Source organism: Parasteatoda tepidariorum, chromosome 4, assembly GCF_982258835.1.
Source record: "Parasteatoda tepidariorum strain Cologne lab strain chromosome 4, Ptep-v5.0, whole genome shotgun sequence".
NCBI lineage: Eukaryota > Metazoa > Arthropoda > Arachnida > Araneae > Theridiidae > Parasteatoda > Parasteatoda tepidariorum.
In genome coordinates, this window is record NC_141758.1 from 95,830,964 (window position 1) to 95,844,171 (window position 13,208).

The 13,208-nt window shown below is 31.3% G+C and overlaps 1 protein-coding gene across 2 annotated transcripts in view; it reads right to left on the bottom strand.

Annotated features, from left to right (window-relative positions):
* The window catches only part of LOC107446186 (SEC14-like protein 2), a 69,996-nt gene extending 57,127 nt beyond the window's left edge, over nucleotides 1–12,869 (bottom strand). Inside the window, exon 1 of one of the 2 annotated variants that reach the window (XM_087161758.1) lies at nucleotides 12,770–12,869. The gene's annotated coding sequence lies outside the window, so the exon portion shown is untranslated. Of the gene's footprint in view, nucleotides 1–2,395; nucleotides 2,546–12,769 lie in introns of those variants that run through there. The other variant, XM_087161756.1, reaches the window with a different exon arrangement.
* Between the last annotated feature and the right edge of the window lie 339 nt (nucleotides 12,870–13,208).

The window sequence follows — 13,208 nt, forward strand, 5'->3', positions numbered from 1 at the left end:
AGAGCCGGCTTTGTGGATTAGCAAGCAAGAAATCGACACACATATATTTTTTTCTAATTTTCTAATGTATATTTTAATTATTAAGCTGGAGAGAAAGATAAATATATTTTCAATCTTGTGATGAGAATATTTAAAATATTACTTACCCATGAAAGTTAAGCAAAGTAAGTTAAGAAGGTGTAAAATATTTATGCGTTAAAAAAAAGTGCTTCCAAACGAAACGGCTAAAACCGTGACACTGAAGAATACCCGAGCACTCGCGATGAATCGGTTAATTTCACACGATAATTAGCTTTCATTTTCTTTTTGCTCTATTTACTCCACTCTAAAGGGTGTCACACTGGGCGAATGTTGTATCGAAAAAAAATCACTTCTTATTTTCAATAGAAAGTATATTTTTTTTATCGACATTTGAAATTGAAAGTTAAATAAAAATAACAATTAATATAAAAAATATTTTAAAGTTAATTCTTACTTGGGCCAACATAGAAAATTTTTATAATAGTTACTTTTTACTAACTAATTTTTAAAAAAATTCTCAGTTTAATTCTAAATCTAATCTTAAATTAATGAATTTAATTTAATTAATGGAGGATTAATTAATTTTAATTAATATTTAAAAAAAACTGTATTAACATCAAGTGTTATTCACTATAAGTTTAAAAATTGTATTTGAACTAAAATGGATGAATAAAAAGTATTTTATTAACGATTGAAAATTTGAACAAGATGTAGGGAGAGTATGAACTAATAGTAGGAATTGGAAAAAAAAAGCAGTCATTTAGGATTAAATCTCCCAAACCTTTCACTATTTCTAGTTATCGGATTTGAAGTGATTGACTTTATATATGTATATATTTTTTTTGTACACACAGACTGGAAAAAAAATTGCCCATTTATATAAACACATATTAGCATTAAATGTAAATAAATAAGGTAAAGAAAGAGCGCTAAACGTCCGTTTTTGCTTATTTTTCATTTAAAAAAATTTTAACAGTTAAGGTAACAATTTTCACAGTGAAAGATAAGTCACATTTTCAGATTGTATAGGAGAGGAATTTAGACAAAAAAATACTACGATATTCACGCAGTCAGTGAGATAATTCAAGGCATTGTCCTGTTTTTAGTAAAAATTCCGGACACTATAGTTATGCATGATTGGCATGTTTTAAATCATGATTAAAATAAATTGATTTTTTATGAAATAAAGTATTGACATAAATCTGCAGTTTTTGTTCTAAACAATCATTGATTTAGAGCCGTGATCCCTTAGGGCAGGGATGGCGAACCAATGGCACGCGACACAATATTTTGGGCACTCCACCGATCACAATTGTTGTTACACTATTAATTGTTATTACGCTATGAAGCATATGTAACAATTAAATTAAAATTCACAAAAAACAAACAAAATATTAAACAATTATTAATAAAAAAATTAAAAATTAATACTAAAAAACAATTAATAACCGTAAAAAACAAGCTAACAATAAATATCTAGCAAAAAAAAAATCAACAGTCCTGCTTAACTAACATCTTAGAACCTAATATAAGTTATTGGTCATCTAATCTGCAACAACAGAAGTCGCATTGAGGTTACTTTAAGTTGAATTTATATATATATATTAAGTTGAATATATATATATATATATATATATATATATATAATTCATTTATTTATTTATTTATTTTTGAATTTTAGATTTATTTTTTTTAAGTTCTCACTTCTCCAAATATCTTTAAAATTGAGACAAATTGTCTTCATCATTATTAATCGTTAATTTAAATCAATCAAGATTTTTTTGGAAAAAAAAAATCAAGAGACTTAAGTCTCTCTTAAAACTGCTTATTTTTATTCTATAACCGTCGTTTAACAGATGACCCAATTTTTGGAGTGTACGACTACTAATGTTCAACTCTGTAGCCTTGTAATTTTGAACCCAATCCAGAAGACTAGGAAACTCCTGGATCAAGTTTTGGGAGAAATTTGTCTCATTGGAATCATTCATCACCTCATTGGAAGACCGACACTCTATCCCCTGAGCCACGACGGCTCAAAAAAAAAAAAAAAAATTGCTTATTTGAATCACTTTATTTAAATCGTAGAGAAACTGTCCAGAATTATCTATAGTTAAACAAAACTTGTGGGAGCCTTTAATGAAAGGTCTGAAATTGAGAAAGATAAATTAAGATTTTGGAAGACAAGTTTTTTGACACGCTCATCAACTAGAATTATACTGCATCTTATGCATTTATCTATGTTAAAGCTATATTCTTTGCTTTCGAAATTTTTTTAAAACGGCCTCAACGATAATTTCTAGTTGAATAATAATATAAATACAATATAGTAATATAAATTTCATTAACTAGGATAACAAAATAAATGCTGACTTACTAAAGCTTCCGAAGTTATGCTTCTAAAATGAATATTCAAGATTGAGTCTCCAGTATAGACAAAGTCTATCTATGGCTTAAATTGAAAATTTTAATAAAAAGCACTGTTTCCTTTAACAATAAGTATTTTCCTTTCAAGTTCATGGGGAAAAAAATTATCTTTTCTTTCAAACAATAATTGTTTATGGCTGCACGCTTGTCTGCACGTGCAAAAAAATATCAATAATTTGAAAATCACGAGTATCAACTTGTGTGATTTTAAAGCTAGATTTATTAAGAATATCATTAGTTCATTAAAACTAGACATTTCCTTCAGAAAAAAATTAATACTAAAGATATAGTTTTCATAGAAAGCGTTGCTAAGTAATTATGAATAATATCTAAAAATTCTCCTACTTTCCTTTGCATGCGGCTTCCTTCTTTTTTTTTTTTATGGGAAATGGGGGTAATTTAAGGGAGAAAATTGAATATCTTTCAGACAAAGAAGTGATGCATTGTTTTCCATGGTTTTGTTTTAAAGCTGAATCGAATAAGTTATAAGGGTTTTGTGTAAAAAAAGTACAATTTTGTACTTGCATTTAATGACGCATCTTGCATCACTGTACAGAAAAGTAAAATATTGTTTATATTTTAGACAAAGAAGTGGGGCATTGTTTCCCATGGTTTTGTTTTAAAGCTGAATCGAGAAAGTTATAAGGGCTTAGTGTTCAAAAAGTACAATTTTGTACTTGCATTTAATGACGCATCTTGCATCACTGTACAGAAAAGTAAAATATTGTTTATATTTTAGACAAAGAAGTGGGGCATTGTTTCCCTTGATTTTGTTTCAAAGCTGAATCGAATAAGCTATTAGGGATTAGTGCTCAAAAAGTACAATTTTGTACTTGCATTTAATGACAAATCTTGCATCACTCTACAGAAAAGTAATGACTGACCCGGGTAACCCAATGAGGTGACCCGCGTTCGATCCCAGCGACAGATGGTAGATTTGAATTCCACACCCTGTTCCCACCGACCACAGTGCTGACATGAAATATCCTCAATAGGAGACGGATCGTGGGTTAGAGACCCTTTGCCATCAGGCTAACCATATGAGGTTTTCGTGGTTTTCCTCTTCATGTAACGCCTATGCGGGTCAGTTCGATCGAAAAAGTCCTCCACGAAGGCAAATTTTTCCCAATCCAGGAGTTCCCTTGTCTTCTGGACAGGGTTTAAAATTACAAGACAACGGATTTGAACATTAGAAGTCGTAAGCCCAAAATTGGGTCTACTGTTGACCGACGGTCATAAATGTAAATAAATAACCTAATGTCTGTAACTTAGTTAAAGAAAGAAATTCACCATTGAAAAAAATTATAACGATTTTACAGTGTTGTTTAAGATGAAAAATCATGATATTTGTTGTGAATGTGATAATCATATGCTATACAGATTAAAAAAATCGTTGCTTTTTAAAATTAAGACAGTGGTCGGAACGCGTGTATCAAATTTGATCTGATGTATCTATCTTTTCTCGCAAAACTATATAATAATTAAGTGCAAATATCTTCTTAATGCACCAAGGTTACAATTCTTCAAACTTTTGAGTTATAAAAAAATATTATTGTTATTTTTTTTAATCTCACATGAAAGAAACACATAAAAGAATTACAAGATATTTTTTGCTACGAAAGCCAATATTAAACTTATTAGCCCCAGAAAATAATCACACTGTCGGTATCTGCAAAAACTAACTCCTTATTTTTAACGAATATTTTTTTTTTATCTTTATTGTGTCCCAAGTAGCACATAATCTTGAATAATATCAGAAAATCAAAAGTTATTTTTAACAACTTTGAAGCATTAGAAGGATACAAAAGGTCGCTGTTTTTTCTGCATTATATAACGCTAGATTCTGTGCGAACTGATAATATCTACCGTTCTATTATCTTGCATTGGCTTTGGAGTTATTTATTAAAAGGTTTTATTTTTTTTTGGTATTATCTTACGTTACTTATTATTTTTGGAAAGAGCAAGAGGAAGATTTGAATGTCAATAAAATAACGCTGCGATATAATTTTTCTTAATTTTCTGTATTGTTGTGAAACCGTAAAACAGAGAACCGGAGTTATGCAATATATTTCCAAGCATTATTTACTTTGTTAACAATACAGAATGGCTAAATAAAATTATATTACTACTGAATTCTGCTACCATCCATTTTCCTTCCTCTTACTGAGTGGTCGGAAGTTGGGGACTACAAGTATAGTAAGTTTAGGAAGTAGCAACATAGTATACAAGTATAGTAAGGAAGTAGCAATTATATTACCACTGAATTCTGCTACCATCCACTTTCCTTCCTCTTATTGAGTGGTCGGAAGTTGGGGACTACAAGTATAGTAAGTTTAGGAAGTAGCAACACAGTATGCAAGTATAGTAAGGAAGTAGCAATTATATTACCACTGAATTCTGCTACTATCCATTTTCCTTCCTCTTACTGAGCGGTCGGAAGTTGGGGACTACAAGTATAGTAAGTTTAGGAAGTAGCAACATAGTACACAAGTATAGTAAGGAAGTAGCAATTATATTGCTACTGAATTCTGCTACCATCCATTTTCCTTCCTCTTACTCAGTGGTCGGAAGTAGCGGATTACAAGTAGTGAAACTACTGTAGTCGCTATTTTTTTTCGTAGTTTGCAGTGTAGTGCGCTACTTTTATAAAAGAGTTGAGTAGTGAGTAGTGCGATACAAAAAAACAGTAGTTCAGCAGCGATTTATGACAAACTACTTTACACGTTAGTTTAGAATACAAACACGGCTCATGGCTGCAACTGAGCTTTAATAGAAATTACGTATTTAAAACCAAGTACAACTAATTATATAAACTAACCATTACGAGAAATAGATAATTAATCCCTTCGGTCACACTTGAGAATGAAGACTCGTGAAACATAGATGCCCAAGTCGAATTTTTTTTTATCGTTTTCCATTGATGGACCAACATAATCTTGATGGTAACCATCAATGATTCCATCATGAACCATTATATTCTTGATCGCATCCAACATAAGCAGCCATTACCCCATTGTAGGAATTAGGATTGATTTATGGTGGACCAACATAAGAATAGAAACTTTTTTTGATGGCTTGTTCATGTTGAACCATCACGAATTCCCATCATAGCATCATTGAAATCAAGTCTTGGAACGATGATGAACCACCATCATCCCAATGTAGAAATTCGGATTGATTTATGATGGTCCAACATAAGAATAGAAACTTGTTCTGATGGTTTGTTCATGCTGAACCATCACGAATTCCCATCATAGCATCATTGAAATCAAATCTTGGAACGATGATGAACCACCATCATCCCAATGTAGAAATTCGGATTGATTTATGATGGTCCAACATAAGAATAGAAACTTGTTCTGATGGTTTGTTCATGCTGAACCATCACGAATTCCCATCATAGCATCATTGAAATCAAATCTTGGAACGATGATGAACCACCATCATCCCAATGTAGAAATTCGGATTGATTTATGATGGTCCAACATAAGAATAGAAACTTGTTGTGATGGTTTGTTCATGCTGAACCATCACGAATTCCCATCATAGCATCATTGAAATCAAGTCTTGGAACGATGATGAACCACCATCATCCCAATGTAGAAATTCGGATTGATTTATGATGGTCCAACATAAGAATAGAAACTTGTTGTGATGGTTTGTTCATGCTGAACCATCACGAATTCCCATCATAGCATCATTGAAATCAAGTCTTGGAACGATGATGAACCACCATCATCCCAATGTAGAAATTCGGATTGATTTATGATGGTCCAACATAAGAATAGAAACTTGTTCTGATGGTTTGTTCATGCTGAACCATCACGAATTCCCATCATAGCATCATTGAAATCAAATCTTGGAACGAAGATGAACCACCATCATCCCAATGTAGAAATTCGGATTGATTTATGATGGTCCAACATAAGAATAGAAACTTGTTCTGATGGTTTGTTCATGCTGAACCATCACGAATTCCCATCATAGCATCATTGAAATCAAATCTTGGAACGATGATGAACCACCATCATCCCAATGTAGAAATTCGGATTGATTTATGATGGTCCAACATAAGAATAGAATCTTGTTGTGATGGTTTGTTCATGCTGAACCATCACGAATTCCCATCATAGCATCATTGAAATCAAATCTTGGAACGATGATGAACCACCATCATCCCAATGTAGAAATTCGGATTGATTTATGATGGTCCAACATAGGAATAGAAACTTGTTCTGATGGTTTGTTCATGCTGAACCATCACGAATTCCCATCATAGCATCATTGAAATCAAGTTTTGGAACGATGATGAACCACCATCATCCCAATGTAGAAATTCGGATTGATTTATGATGGTCCAACATAAGAATAGAAACTTGTTGTGATGGTTTGTTCATGCTGAACCATCACGAATTCCCATCATAGCATCATTGAAATCAAGTCTTGGAACGATGATGAACCACCATCATCCCAATGTAGAAATTCGGATTGATTTATGATGGTCCAACATAAGAATAGAAACTTGTTGTGATGGTTTGTTCATGCTGAACCATCACGAATTCCCATCATAGCATCATTGAAATCAAGTCTTGGAACGATGATGAACCACCATCATCCCAATGTAGAAATTCGGATTGATTTATGATGGTCCAACATAAGAATAGAAACTTGTTCTGATGGTTTGTTCATGCTGAACCATCACGAATTCCCATCATAGCATCATTGAAATCAAGTCTTGGAACGATGATGAACCACCATCATCCCAATGTAGAAATTCGGATTGATTTATGATGGTCCAACATAAGAATAGAAACTTGTTCTGATGGTTTGTTCATGCTGAACCATCACGAATTCCCATCATAGCATCATTGAAATCAAATCTTGGAACGATGATGAACCACCATCATCCCAATGTAGAAATTCGGATTGATTTATGATGGTCCAACATAAGAATAGAATCTTGTTGTGATGGTTTGTTCATGCTGAACCATCACGAATTCCCATCATAGCATCATTGAAATCAAATCTTGGAACGATGATGAACCACCATCATCCCAATGTAGAAATTCGGATTGATTTATGATGGTCCAACATAGGAATAGAAACTTGTTCTGATGGTTTGTTCATGCTGAACCATCACGAATTCCCATCATAGCATCATTGAAATCAAATCTTGGAACGAAGATGAACCACCATCATCCCAATGTAGAAATTCGGATTGATTTATGATGGTCCAACATAAGAATAGAAACTTGTTCTGATGGTTTGTTCATGCTGAACCATCACGAATTCCCATCATAGCATCATTGAAATCAAATCTTGGAACGATGATGAACCACCATCATCCCAATGTAGAAATTCGGATTGATTTATGATGGTCCAACATAAGAATAGAATCTTGTTGTGATGGTTTGTTCATGCTGAACCATCACGAATTCCCATCATAGCATCATTGAAATCAAATCTTGGAACGATGATGAACCACCATCATCCCAATGTAGAAATTCGGATTGATTTATGATGGTCCAACATAGGAATAGAAACTTGTTCTGATGGTTTGTTCATGCTGAACCATCACGAATTCCCATCATAGCATCATTGAAATCAAGTTTTGGAACGATGATGAACCACCATCATCCCAATGTAGAAATTCGGATTGATTTATGATGGTTCAACATAAGAATAGAAACTTGTTGTGATGGTTTGTTCATGCTGAACCATCACGAATTCCCATCATAGCATCATTGAAATCAAGTCTTGGAACGATGATGAACCACCATCATCCCAATGTAGAAATTCGGATTGATTTATGATGGTCCAACATAAGAATAGAAACTTGTTCTGATGGTTTGTTCATGCTGAACCATCACGAATTCCCATCATAGCATCATTGAAATCAAATCTTGGAACGAAGATGAACCACCATCATCCCAATGTAGAAATTCGGATTGATTTATGATGGTCCAACATAAGAATAGAAACTTGTTCTGATGGTTTGTTCATGCTGAACCATCACGAATTCCCATCATAGCATCATTGAAATCAAATCTTGGAACGATGATGAACCACCATCATCCCAATGTAGAAATTCGGATTGATTTATGATGGTCCAACATAAGAATAGAATCTTGTTGTGATGGTTTGTTCATGCTGAACCATCACGAATTCCCATCATAGCATCATTGAAATCAAATCTTGGAACGATGATGAACCACCATCATCCCAATGTAGAAATTCGGATTGATTTATGATGGTCCAACATAGGAATAGAAACTTGTTCTGATGGTTTGTTCATGCTGAACCATCACGAATTCCCATCATAGCATCATTGAAATCAAGTTTTGGAACGATGATGAACCACCATCATCCCAATGTAGAAATTCGGATTGATTTATGATGGTTCAACATAAGAATAGAAACTTGTTTTGATGGTTTGTTCATGCTGAACCATCACGAATTCCAATCATAGCATCATTGAAATCAAATCTTGGAACGATGATGAACCACCATCATCCCAATGTAGAAATTCCGATAGATGTATGATAGTCCAACATTAAAAAAAACCCAAATTGTTTTGATGGTACATTCCTGAGAACCAACAAGAATTCCCAGTAAACCATCATTGATCCCATTAAATGATAGTAGGAACCATCATGGACCATTACTAATCATCATGATTTGTTGGTATATGAGAATAAAAATTACCTTGTTGGCTAACGATCATAGCATTAAAGTAGCATTTTCCATCATGGGATGATGGAAGTTTGTTGACATGTCAAAAACCATGAACGCATAATGGAAAATGTTGGATGATGGTGAAGTGCTGTTGGATCATCATGAATCGCATTGAAACCAACATAAGCCATCAAAATGTTTCAATGGGACCATCAAGAATTTTGACTAGAGTGTTATTTCGCAGGAAGGGAACGTATTTTAGTTGTACTTAATTTCTTAGAAGAAATAAAAGAGCATTAAACAATTAAGAAATTGCAAGTATTTATTTGATAGTTTCTCATTTATTTTTAATTAAATATTCGCTGTTGCTTGCTTGCTTTCGTATGCCTGTTAAGGCAGAGAGTGCGATTGTTCTTGTTTTCCAGTGGCGCCATCTATGGTCAAGAATTCGACTTCTGTCACACCCATTACGTCACGTCCGTTTATAGAGCGGATCAATTCATGCATTCATCCACAGATTGCAATTTTGACCTGAATCAGAGAACGATCAATCTCCAATTTAGTACCCCAGAGGTATTGATTTGTTATGGGAACATGAAGGGCTCTGCGACTCGACAGATTTAACGTGCATCAGTCATCGTTTTTCTACACGGAGAGTAGAAAAACGAGGGAAAAACTTTCGGCCGGCGGGATTCGAACCCACGAACTCTCGGACTTGGACCCAGCCCCCTACCAATATTCGCTGTCGAAAAGGCATGAAAAGTTGAAGGTTAAATTAACAAACTCGACAACAAAAATTTTTGGAATAACAAACTGGGCTATGTATAAACATAAAGAAATAAATAATTCTCAATTATTCTCCTATATTTAGTGTAAGTCAATTTCTTATTCAAATCCATTTTGAACATTAAACTAACGCAAATTAAGTTCTCCAGCAAAGTTTGTCTCCTTAAAGTAGTGAAGTAGTTACTAAATTCCAAAGTAGTTTATAGTTACTACATTAAAAAAAGTTTTTACATTTGTAACAAAGTAGTTGTAGTAAAAGACAAAAATAATGTAGTTTTTCAGACCACTGCTTTTACTCCAGATTATGTAAGTATTTTGTAAACGTATTTTGTGGCCAGAGGATTTTTATGAATCAACATTTGAAATTTCACTAATAAATAATACTTGAACAGTTTAACTTTTGATAACTTTTCTTTTCTTTATAAAAAGAGTTTTGTTACAAATTTTATATTCTTAATCACTTTTAAGTGTTTATTTTTAACTTTAAATGTATTCTAATTTAAGTGTATTCAAAATCTGATTTGAACTTGCTTATGAAATATATTTTACAAAAATCTTTACTCTATAGTCTCCTTTCATTGTACTCTAGTCCCTTGGCAATTTCGCAATTATCATAAATTATTCACATTCTGAAATTATATATGGGTCATTCTCACGAAAACTGTCATTTTTCAGTTCATAAAATCCCAAAAAAGTAAAGTGAATAAAAAGCTCTGAAACTTTTTATATTAATAGAAATATGTAATGGCATTATAAAGAAAGTATATATCCTATAAATTATACTTAATATTTAAATTAATTAATTTTTTAAATAATTAATTTATAATTAATTAATTTATAATAATTAATTAATTAATTTAATAAGTAAATTAATTAATTTAATAAATTAATTTATTAATTTTTTAATTTATTTTTCAAATTAATTAATAAGTAAATTAATTATTTTCACTATTTGAAAAGTGAGGGAATGACACTAATAGTGAGGGAATGATATTTTATTTTAATGCATGTTTTTATCTAAGTTACATCTAAAGTTTGAAAATGATAACATACTAAGTATATCTAATATTTATTATAATTTAGTCTTATATATTTAATAGTTTTTACAGGTTTGGGAAATAAAATTGGCTGGCACGATTGAACAAAAAAAAAATTTGATAATATACTCATCTTAAATCATTCCATCACTTCAGCGTCATTCCCTCACTTTATACACTAGTGAGGGAATGACGAATTCAATAAAATTTAAAAATAACAGTTAGGCCTAATTAATTTCTGAAGTCAATCACATCATATTCATACAAGAAAGCAACATATAATTATCCACTTTCTCGATGAAGTTGTATTTTATTTTACTCTAAAAAATGACATGAGGGAATGACAAATGTAAAAAATTTTACCTGGTTTGATTCATTCAAATTTATTCCACAGCAAAGCTTCTTTAAGTTGAAGATGGAAACATACTGCAATTTTGTTCTATGATGCCAGTTGTTAACTTCTGAAGTTTTTATTAAAATATTTTTATTCTAAGAAAATTGCAGGTGATAAGAACATTGTTGTGAGGGAATGACGCGAAACACTGGGGACAAAGTTTAAAATAGTGCTGTGTTAATATTTTTTATCAGAAATTAAATATAAAATTGATTTTCTAAATTTTTGATTTTCTAAATTGATTTTCTGATATTTCAGTATTCTGAAATAAAAAACACGAATTTGTAAAAAAAAAAATTTTATTTCAGAAACAATTTTATTCTTTTTTTAAATCAGCAGTGGGGACAAGTGAGGGAATGACATATTGGTATATTTTAATTACCTAAAATAAATAAAAAATAAAAATTGATAATTTTATTTTTATTATTTTGTTAGCTTGCATTCCGAAGGATACTTTCCCTGAATTTTTTTTTTTTCGTAAGCTGTAAAACATAAAATATACTGGGGACATGAAAATGACTGTTTTTGTGAGAATGACCCATATATATTAAAAAAAACTAAGTAGTTGTAATGTTACACTTTCATTTGAATTGAGTGAAATTTTTAGCATGAAAGAAATAATTTTTTTTCCTAAAATGTAGTTCTATGTCATTAATTATTTCCGTAAAATAAAATTTAAGTGTCATTTTCGTAATAAATGCGATAAAGGAAAATAATTTAAACATAACCAAATTTACTTTTCCAGTACTTTTCTTTTTTCATTGAAATTAAATGAAGACTTACTTTTTATTTTTAATATCTGAAATTTTACCTAACAAAACCATAAAACACGGTTCCCAGTAGAACACCGTAGTCATGCATCACTGCCTACGGTCAGTGTGTGAATGGGTGACCACTTGGATTAGTCTATGAAGGAACCGAAGGGGTGCTGTATTGGTCCTCGTTAAAGTGTTCTACCGTAAAGTGCTCGACTTCGCGCACTTTACGGTATTTTTTTTTTCAGTATGAAAAGCCAGGAAAGAATTTAATATTTTAAAAACTGGTAATAATTTTTTTATTTTATAAAAATAGTTTTACGTGAGAACATCAGAAATTTTTTAACAGTTCTATAATTACATATTTAAGACTATGTACAACTAAGACGACAATCTTTGCCAAGTAATTTACGTAACATTTAAATTTTTTAAAAAGTAATAGCGATTGCGTTTTATCTAAACTAAATTTCCGAAGTCAAGTTTTTGGTATTGATGAATCAGCCAGTAAAAAAAAAAAAAACTATATATTACGAATTTACAGGACTTTTCAAATGAAAATTTAAGCTGATTGATTGAGATTTTTTTTAAAAAACATTAATTTGAATCTTTTAATCATGTTAAATTTTAAAGATTTAGTTAATAAAAGTAAAAAACTCAATGATATTATAAATACTTACGTGCTTGAGAATGTGTTTAACGCCAGTGTTAAAAAAATTGCGTCCGATATCATATCCTTACTCTTTGATGTTATTAAACCAATACAAAAAAGTTTAAATCTACTTATAAAAGCAATGAATGGTGACCTTTATCAGGTTAGAGCGAAGATAACGATGGAAGGAACAAAATAAATGAGAAAATGCGGAGAAAAAAATTAACAAGGAAATGAAACCGAGTTTAAAAACACATAAGACATATCTTATACTAAAATTAGAATATAAGAGTAAATTTTTTGATATTTTCGAATAAAAAAACTATTTTTGCTTCGTATTACTCTAACAGGGGTGATTGTGGGCCCAACTCAGAAATCTTGAAAAATTCTTGAGTAAAATCATTCAAAAAATTAATATCTTTATAAAATTAAATCATTGAAAATTTCAAAACAAGATATTCTATATG